Below are 10,937 nucleotides of genomic sequence, written 5' to 3' on the forward strand. Positions count from 1 at the left end.
CGGTTAAAAAACTAGAACCAGAGGTTTCGACATTTTTCAGCAGGTGCTTTTTCGCACGCCATTTCTCTCCTGTTGGTCCTACGCTCTTTTCGCTGCGATTTCTGAGTTCCTGAAGGTCCGATTGGTCAGATAAGGGTCATTTAAATCGAATCTGAGACGAAAAGTTTTTTGCCCAGAAAAAAAGTAAGGCTAACCCCTTTGTGTTTTTGGCGAAAATTTTCGCGATTTTGAAAAGTGCTGAAATCGATTAATTGTAGCACTGATCGGACGTATTTTTGCGAGAGAAATCGATTGGGCGCAGTCACAATACGCTGCGATCAACGCATCAAAAGTTACGGCCAAAAAACTGGAACCTGAATTTTCGACATTTTTCAGCAGGTGCTTTTTCGCGGGCCATTTCTCTCCTGTTGGTCCTACGCTCTTTTCGCTGCGATTTCTGAGTTCCTGAAGGTCCGATGGGTCAGATAAGGGTCATTTAAATCGAATCTGAGACGAAAAGTTTTTTGCCCAAAAAAAAAGTAAGGCTAACCCCTTTGTGTTTTTGGCGAAAATTTTCGCGATTTTGAAAAGTGCTGGAATCGATTAATTGTAGCACTGATCGGACGTATTTTTGCGAGAGAAATCGATTGGGCGCAGTCACAGTACGCTGCGATCAACGCATCAAAAGTTACGGCCAAAAAACTAGAACCAGAGGTTTCGACATTTTTCAGCAGGTGCTTTTTCGCACGCCATTTCTCTCCTGTTGGTCCTACGCTCTTTTCGCTGCGATTTCTGAGTTCCTGAAGGTCCGATTGGTCAGATAAGGGTCATTTAAATCAAATCTGAGACGAAAAGTTTTTTGCCCAAAAAAAAAGTAAGGCTAACCCCTTTGTGTTTTTGGCGAAAATTTTCGTGATTTTAAAAAGTGCTGGAATCGATTAATTGTAGCACTGATCGGACGTATTTTTGCGAGAGAAATCGATTGGGCGCAGTCACAATACGCTGCGATCAACGCATCAAAAGTTACGGCCAAAAAACTGGAACCTGAATTTTCGACATTTTTCAGCAGGTGCTTTTTCGCACGCCATTTCTCTCCTGTTGGTCCTACGCTCTTTTCGCTGCGATTTCTGAGTTCCTGAAGGTCCGATTGGTCAGATAAGGGTCATTTCAATCGGATCTGAGACCAAAAGTCTTTTGCCCAAAAAAAAAGTAAGGCTAACCCCTTTGTGTTTTTGGCGAAAATTTTCGCGATTTTGAAAAGTGCTGGAATCGAATAATTGTAGCACTGATCGGACGTATTTTTGCGAGAGAAATCGATTGGGCGCAGTCACAGTACGCTGCGGTCAACGCATCAAAAGTTACGGCCAAAAAACCAGAACCCGAATTTTCGACGTTTTTCAGCGGGTGCTTTTTCGCTCGCCGTTTCTCTCCTGTTGGTCCTACGCTCTTGTCGCTGCGATTTCTGAGTTCCTGAGGGTCCAATTGGTCGGATGAGGGTCGTTTGAATCAAATCTGAGACCAAAAGTTTTTTGCCCAAAAAAAAAGTAAGGCTAACCCATTTGTGTTTTTGGCGAAAATTTTCGCGATTTTGAAAAGTGCTGGAATCGAATAATTGTAGCACTGATCGGACGTATTTTTGCGAGAGAAATCGATTGGGCGCAGTCACAGTACGCTGCGATCAACGCATCAAAAGTTACGGCCAAAAATTTAGAACCTGAATTTTCGACATTTTTCAGCAGGTGCTTTTTCGCACGCCATTTCTCTCCTGTTGGTCCTACGCTCTTTTCGCTGCGATTTCTGAGTTCCTGAAGGTCCGATTGGTCAGATAAGGGTCATTTAAATCGAATCTGAGACGAAAAGTTTTTTGCCCAAAAAAAAGTAAGGCTAACCCCTTTGTGTTTTTGGCGAAAATTTTCGCGATTTTGAAAAGTGCTGGAATCGATTAATTGTAGCACTGATCGGACGTATTTTTGCGAGAGAAATCGATTGGGCGCAGTCACAATACGCTGCGATCAACGCATCAAAAGTTACGGTTAAAAAACTAGAACCAGAGGTTTCGACATTTTTCAGCAGGTGCTTTTTCGCACGCCATTTCTCTCCTGTTGGTCCTACGCTCTTTTCGCTGCGATTTCTGAGTTCCTGAAGGTCCGATTGGTCAGATAAGGGTCATTTAAATCGAATCTGAGACGAAAAGTTTTTTGCCCAGAAAAAAAGTAAGGCTAACCCCTTTGTGTTTTTGGCGAAAATTTTCGCGATTTTGAAAAGTGCTGAAATCGATTAATTGTAGCACTGATCGGACGTATTTTTGCGAGAGAAATCGATTGGGCGCAGTCACAATACGCTGCGATCAACGCATCAAAAGTTACGGCCAAAAAACTGGAACCTGAATTTTCGACATTTTTCAGCAGGTGCTTTTTCGCGGGCCATTTCTCTCCTGTTGGTCCTACGCTCTTTTCGCTGCGATTTCTGAGTTCCTGAAGGTCCGATGGGTCAGATAAGGGTCATTTAAATCGAATCTGAGACGAAAAGTTTTTTGCCCAAAAAAAAAGTAAGGCTAACCCCTTTGTGTTTTTGGCGAAAATTTTCGCGATTTTGAAAAGTGCTGGAATCGATTAATTGTAGCACTGATCGGACGTATTTTTGCGAGAGAAATCGATTGGGCGCAGTCACAGTACGCTGCGATCAACGCATCAAAAGTTACGGCCAAAAAACTAGAACCAGAGGTTTCGACATTTTTCAGCAGGTGCTTTTTCGCACGCCATTTCTCTCCTGTTGGTCCTACGCTCTTTTCGCTGCGATTTCTGAGTTCCTGAAGGTCCGATTGGTCAGATAAGGGTCATTTAAATCAAATCTGAGACGAAAAGTTTTTTGCCCAAAAAAAAAGTAAGGCTAACCCCTTTGTGTTTTTGGCGAAAATTTTCGTGATTTTAAAAAGTGCTGGAATCGATTAATTGTAGCACTGATCGGACGTATTTTTGCGAGAGAAATCGATTGGGCGCAGTCACAATACGCTGCGATCAACGCATCAAAAGTTACGGCCAAAAAACTGGAACCTGAATTTTCGACATTTTTCAGCAGGTGCTTTTTCGCACGCCATTTCTCTCCTGTTGGTCCTACGCTCTTTTCGCTGCGATTTCTGAGTTCCTGAAGGTCCGATTGGTCAGATAAGGGTCATTTCAATCGGATCTGAGACCAAAAGTCTTTTGCCCAAAAAAAAAGTAAGGCTAACCCCTTTGTGTTTTTGGCGAAAATTTTCGCGATTTTGAAAAGTGCTGGAATCGAATAATTGTAGCACTGATCGGACGTATTTTTGCGAGAGAAATCGATTGGGCGCAGTCACAGTACGCTGCGGTCAACGCATCAAAAGTTACGGCCAAAAAACCAGAACCCGAATTTTCGACGTTTTTCAGCGGGTGCTTTTTCGCTCGCCGTTTCTCTCCTGTTGGTCCTACGCTCTTTTCGCTGCGATTTCTGAGTTCCTGAAGGTCCGATTGGTCAGATAAGGGTCATTTAAATCGAATCTGAGACGAAAAGTTTTTTGCCCAAAAAAAAAGTAAGGCTAACCCCTTAGTGTTTTTGGCGAAAATTTTCGCGATTTTGAAAAGTGCTGGAATCGAATAATTGTAGCACTGATCGGACGTATTTTTGCGAGAGAAATCGATTGGGCGCAGTCACAGTACGCTGCGATCAACGCATCAAAAGTTACGGCCAAAAATTTAGAACCTGAATTTTCGACATTTTTCAGCAGGTGCTTTTTCGCACGCCATTTCTCTCCTGTTGGTCCTACGCTCTTTTCGCTGCGATTTCTGAGTTCCTGAAGGTCCGATGGGTCAGATAAGGGTCATTTAAATCGAATCTGAGACCAAAAGTTTTTTGCCCAAAAAAAAAGTAAGGCTAACCCCTTTGTGTTTTTGGCGAAAATTTTCGCGATTTTGAAAAGTGCTGGAATCGAATAATTGTAGCACTGATCGGACGTATTTTTGCGAGAGAAATCGATTGGGCGCAGTCATAATACGATGCGATCAACGCACCGAAAGTTACGGCCAAAAAACCAGAACCTGAATTTTCGACATTTTTCAGCGGGTGCTTTTTCGCTCGCCATTTCTCTCCTGTTGGTCCTACGCTCTTTTCGCTGCGATTTCTGAGTTCCTGAAGGTCCGATTGGTCAGATAAGGGTCATTTCAATCGAATCTGAGACCAAAAGTTTTTTGCCCAAAAAAAAAGTAAGGCTAACCCCTTTGTGTTTTTGGCGAAAATTTTCGCGATTTTGAAAAGTGCTGGAATCGAATAATTGTAGCACTGATCGGACGTATTTTTGCGAGAGAAATCGATTGGGCGCAGTCACAGTACGCTGCGATCAACGCATCAAAAGTTACGGCCAAAAATTTAGAACCTGAATTTTCGACATTTTTCAGCAGGTGCTTTTTCGCACGCCATTTCTCTCCTGTTGGTCCTACGCTCTTTTCGCTGCGATTTCTGAGTTCCTGAAGGTCCGATTGGTCAGATAAGGGTCATTTAAATCGAATCTGGGACCAAAAGTTTTTTGCCCAAAAAAAAAGTAAGGCTAACCCCTTTGTGTTTTTGGCGAAAATTTTCGCGATTTTGAAAAGTGCTGGAATCGAATAATTGTAGCACTGATCGGACGTGTTTTTGCGAGAGAAATCGATTGGGCGCAGTCATAATACGATGCGATCAACGCACCGAAAGTTACAGCCAAAAAACCAGAACCTGAATTTTCGACATTTTTCAGCGGGTGCTTTTTCGCTCGCCATTTCTCTCCTGTTGGTCCTACGCTCTTTTCGCTGCGATTTCTGAGTTCCTGAAGGTCCGATTGGTCAGATAAGGGTCATTTCAATCGAATCTGAGACCAAAAGTTTTTTGCCCAAAAAAAAAGTAAGGCTAACCCCTTTGTGTTTTTGGCGAAAATTTTCGCGATTTTGAAAAGTGCTGGAATCGAATAATTGTAGCACTGATCGGACGTATTGTTGCGAGAGAAATCGATTGGGCGCAGTCACAGTACGCTGCGATCAACGCATCAAAAGTTACGGCCAAAAAACTGGAACCTGAATTTTCGACATTTTTCAGCAGATGCTTTTTCGCTCGCCATTTCTCTCCTGTTGGTCCTACGCTCTTTTCGCTGCGATTTCTGAGTTCCTGAAGGTCCGATTGGTCAGATAAGGGTCATTTAAATCGAATCTGAGACGAAAAGTTTTTTGCCCAAAAAAAAAGTAAGGCTAACCCCTTTGTGTTTTTTGGCGAAAATTTTCGCGATTTTGAAAAGTGCTGGAATCGATTAATTGTAGCACTGATCGGACGTATTTTTGCGAGAGAAATCGATTGGGCGCAGTCACAATACGCTGCGATCAACGCATCAAAAGTTACGGTTGAAAAACTAGAACCAGAGGTTTCGACATTTTTCAGCAGGTGCTTTTTCGCACGCCATTTCTCTCCTGTTGGTCCTACGCTCTTTTCGCTGCGATTTCTGAGTTCCTGAAGGTCCGATTGGTCAGATAAGGGTCATTTAAATCGAATCTGAGACCAAAAGTTTTTTGCCCAAAAAAAAAGTAAGGCTAACCCCTTTGTGTTTTTGGCGAAAATTTTCGCGATTTTAAAAAGTGCTGGAATCGATTAATTGTAGCACTGATCGGACGTATTTTTGCGAGAGAAATCGATTGGGCGCAGTCACAGTACGCTGCGATCAACGCATCAAAAGTTACGGCCAAAAATTTAGAACCTGAATTTTCGACATTTTTCAGCAGGTGCTTTTTCGCACGCCATTTCTCTCCTGTTGGTCCTACGCTCTTCTCGCTGCGATTTCTGAGTTCCTGAAGGTCCGATTGGTCAGATAAGGGTCATTTAAATCGAATCTGGGACCAAAAGTTTTTTGCCCAAAAAAAAAGTAAGGCTAACCCCGTTGTGTTTTTGGCGAAAATTTTCGCGATTTTGAAAAGTGCTGGAATCGATTAATTGTAGCACTGATCGGACGTATTTTTGCGAGAGAAATCGATTGGGCGCAGTCACAGTACGCTGCGATCAACGCACCGAAAGTTACAGCCAAAAAACCAGAACCTGAATTTTCGACATTTTTCAGCGGGTGCTTTTTCGCTCGCCGTTTCTCTCCTGTTGGTCCTACGCTCTTTTCGCTGCGATTTCTGAGTTCCTGAAGGTCCGATTGGTCAGATAAGGGTCATTTAAATCGAATCTGAGACGAAAAGTTTTTTGCCCAAAAAAAAAGTAAGGCTAACCCCTTTGTGTTTTTGGCGAAAATTTTCGCGATTTTGAAAAGTGCTGGAATCGAATAATTGTAGCACTGATCGGACGTATTTTTGCGAGAGAAATCGATTGGGCGCAGTCACAGTACGCTGCGATCAACGCATCAAAAGTTACGGCCAAAAAACTGGAACCTGAATTTTCGACATTTTTCAGCAGATGCTTTTTCGCTCGCCATTTCTCTCCTGTTGGTCCTACGCTCTTTTCGCTGCGATTTCTGAGTTCCTGAAGGTCCGATTGGTCAGATAAGGGTCATTTAAATCGAATCTGAGACGAAAAGTTTTTTGCCCAAAAAAAAAGTAAGGCTAACCCCTTTGTGTTTTTTGGCGAAAATTTTCGCGATTTTGAAAAGTGCTGGAATCGATTAATTGTAGCACTGATCGGACGTATTTTTGCGAGAGAAATCGATTGGGCGCAGTCACAATACGCTGCGATCAACGCATCAAAAGTTACGGTTAAAAAACTAGAACCAGAGGTTTCGACATTTTTCAGCAGGTGCTTTTTCGCACGCCATTTCTCTCCTGTTGGTCCTACGCTCTTTTCGCTGCGATTTCTGAGTTCCTGAAGGTCCGATTGGTCAGATAAGGGTCATTTAAATCGAATCTGAGACGAAAAGTTTTTTGCCCAAAAAAAAAGTAAGGCTAACCCCTTTGTGTTTTTGGCGAAAATTTTCGCGATTTTGAAAAGTGCTGGAATCGATTAATTGTAGCACTGATCGGACGTATTTTTGCGAGAGAAATCGATTGGGCGCAGTCACAATACGCTGCGATCAACGCATCAAAAGTTACGGCCAAAAAACTGGAACCTGAATTTTCGACATTTTTCAGCAGATGCTTTTTCGCTCGCCATTTCTCTCCTGTTGGTCCTACGCTCTTTTCGCTGCGATTTCTGAGTTCCTGAAGGTCCGATTGGTCAGATAAGGGTCATTTAAATCGAATCTGAGACGAAAAGTTTTTTGCCCAAAAAAAAAGTAAGGCTAACCCCTTTGTGTTTTTTGGCGAAAATTTTCGCGATTTTGAAAAGTGCTGGAATCGATTAATTGTAGCACTGATCGGACGTATTTTTGCGAGAGAAATCGATTGGGCGCAGTCACAATACGCTGCGATCAACGCATCAAAAGTTACGGTTAAAAAACTAGAACCAGAGGTTTCGACATTTTTCAGCAGGTGCTTTTTCGCACGCCATTTCTCTCCTGTTGGTCCTACGCTCTTTTCGCTGCGATTTCTGAGTTCCTGAAGGTCCGATTGGTCAGATAAGGGTCATTTAAATCGAATCTGAGACGAAAAGTTTTTTGCCCAAAAAAAAAGTAAGGCTAACCCCTTTGTGTTTTTGGCGAAAATTTTCGCGATTTTGAAAAGTGCTGGAATCGATTAATTGTAGCACTGATCGGACGTATTTTTGCGAGAGAAATCGATTGGGCGCAGTCACAATACGCTGCGATCAACGCATCAAAAGTTACGGCCAAAAAACTGGAACCTGAATTTTCGACATTTTTCAGCAGGTGCTTTTTCGCACGCCATTTCTCTCCTGTTGGTCCTACGCTCTTTTCGCTGCGATTTCTGAGTTCCTGAAGGTCCGATGGGTCAGATAAGGGTCATTTAAATCGAATCTGAGACCAAAAGTTTTTTGCCCAAAAAAAAAGTAAGGCTAACCCCTTTGTGTTTTTGGCGAAAATTTTCGCGATTTTGAAAAGTGCTGGAATCGAATAATTGTAGCACTGATCGGACGTATTTTTGCGAGAGAAATCGATTGGGCGCAGTCACAGTACGCTGCGATCAACGCATCAAAAGTTACGGCCAAAAAACCAGAACCCGAATTTTCGACGTTTTTCAGCGGGTGCTTTTTCGCACGCCATTTCTCTCCTGTTGGTCCTACGCTCTTTTCGCTGCGATTTCTGAGTTCCTGAAGGTCCGATTGGTCAGATAAGGGTCATTTAAATCGAATCTGAGACCAAAAGTTTTTTGCCCAAAAAAAAAGTAAGGCTAACCCCTTTGTGTTTTTGGCGAAAATTTTCGCGATTTTGAAAAGTGCTGGAATCGAATAATTGTAGCACTGATCGGACGTATTTTTGCGAGAGAAATCGATTGGGCGCAGTCACAGTACGCTGCGATCAACGCATCAAAAGTTACGGCCAAAAAACCAGAACCCGAATTTTCGACGTTTTTCAGCGGGTGCTTTTTCGCTCGCCGTTTCTCTCCTGTTGGTCCTACGCTCTTTTCGCTGCGATTTCTGAGTTCCTGAAGGTCCGATTGGTCAGATAAGGGTCATTTAAATCGAATCTGAGACGAAAAGTTTTTTGCCCAAAAAAAAAGTAAGGCTAACCCCTTTGTGTTTTTGGCGAAAATTTTCGCGATTTTGAAAAGTGCTGGAATCGAATAATTGTAGCACTGATCGGACGTATTTTTGCGAGAGAAATCGATTGGGCGCAGTCACAGTACGCTGCGATCAACGCATCAAAAGTTACGGCCAAAAAACTGGAACCTGAATTTTCGACATTTTTCAGCAGATGCTTTTTCGCTCGCCATTTCTCTCCTGTTGGTCCTACGCTCTTTTCGCTGCGATTTCTGAGTTCCTGAAGGTCCGATGGGTCAGATAAGGGTTATTTAAATCGAATCTGAGACCAAAAGTTTTTTGCCCAAAAAAAAAGTAAGGCTAACCCCTTTGTGTTTTTGGCGAAAATTTTCGCGATTTTGAAAAGTGCTGGAATCGAATAATTGTAGCACTGATCGGACGTATTTTTGCGAGAGAAATCGATTGGGCGCAGTCACAGTACGCTGCGATCAACGCATCAAAAGTTACGGCCAAAAATTTAGAACCTGAATTTTCGACATTTTTCAGCAGGTGCTTTTTCGCACGCCATTTCTCTCCTGTTGGTCCTACGCTCTTTTCGCTGCGATTTCTGAGTTCCTGAAGGTCCGATTGGTCAGATAAGGGTCATTTAAATCGAATCTGGGACCAAAAGTTTTTTGCCCAAAAAAAAAGTAAGTTTTGTTTCTAACATCAATTCCCCCACCTACAAAATCTCGAGATTTTTTTCTTGTGTCTTATCTAACATAACAGGTACATCAGACTATCACATCAAGGACACTTGGTCCTTTGTAAACAAAATCAGGGAAAAACAATTCCGCCTAATCACCTGTTAGTATCCCTAGATGTCAAATCATTGTTTACCAACATTCCAACTAAACTAGCGATATCGATCATCAGTAAAAACTGGCCCAACTTGAAAGGTCACACTAACATTAATAAAAAAGAATTTCTAGCCGCCACCAAACTGTGTCTAGATTCATGCTATTTCGCCTACAAAGATAATTTCTACCAACAAATTTTTGGCGTAGCAATGGGCTCACCGATTAGCCCAGTAGTAGCGAATCTGGTACTTGAACACTTAGAAAAAAAAATCATTTCAAATCTTCCTTTCAGCCTACCTTTTTACTATCGTTACGTCGATGATATTATAACGTGTGTTAAAAACGAAAATCTACAACTCCTTCTTAATAAATTCAACAGCTTTCACCCACGTATCCAATTCACTCTCGAGTTGGAAAAAGATGGAAAAATCAGTTTTTTAGACACTATGGTAATCAACCACAATAACACCATAATCTTAGATTGGCACCATAAACCAACCTGGTCTGGGAGATACATTCATTTCAACTCACATCATCCCATCAAACACAAAAAATCTGTCGCCATATCCTTGTTCGATCGCTGCCTTAAAATATCAAACCCTCAATTCCTTAAAAAGAATTTAAAACTTGTAGAAATAACTCTTACTTCCAATGGCTACCCTATCAAATTCATCAATGATATCAAAAAGTATAGAATAGAAAAAATGTACAACTCGATTGATTGGAATGTAGACTCCAACAATCCAACTGATGTTAATGATAAATTTAAAAACTCTATCTCTATACCGTATGTAGAAAATCTATCTAGCCAAATCCAAAAAATTCTTAAGAACGAGGGAATTGAAATTACTTTTAAAATATCTAATACTACTAAACTGTCTCTTTTTTCTCATCTTAAATCTGTTACTCCTAATTTAGAGAAAATCAACTGTGTATATAAAATACCATGTCGAGACTGTAGCATGAGTTATATTGGACAAACGTCACAACACCTTAAAAATAGAATTTCTGGTCATCGTTCTAATATCAAGTGCCATGTCACTGAAAGATGCGCTTTAGCAGATCACGCTTTGACCCTGGGTCACAATTTCGATTTTAACAACTCTATAACCCTTGCTACAGAACCTAATTGGTACAAACGCATTATCAAAGAAATGATACATATCTCTAAGAACAAAAGGAACTCGATTAACAAACGTACAGATATCGAAAATCTTAGCCACCTATACTCCAACATCCTCTAGTCTACATTATCGTTGGTTCTCAAAACAGTAACGCCCCTCACTCCTGATTGGTCACTGCCTTTGTACTCCATGACTTTCGAGCACAGTTCAAATCTCACACGTGATCAACAACATAGATTTACGGATGGTTCCCCGCTAACCTTCACTTCCGTCCGAAATGCTGTACCACTAACATCATCTAAGCATGTACCGGTTGTCATTTTTTGTGAGTAATCTTTTCTAAATTAATTTAATCTTTTCCCATCTCCTTTGTTCCAAATTATTAATAAGCTTTTTTTCTGACAAATTTTCATTTCTCTTAAACCAATTTTTC

Source organism: Neodiprion lecontei, chromosome 2 (genome assembly GCF_021901455.1).
Source record: "Neodiprion lecontei isolate iyNeoLeco1 chromosome 2, iyNeoLeco1.1, whole genome shotgun sequence".
Taxonomy (NCBI): Eukaryota; Metazoa; Arthropoda; class Insecta; order Hymenoptera; family Diprionidae; genus Neodiprion; species Neodiprion lecontei.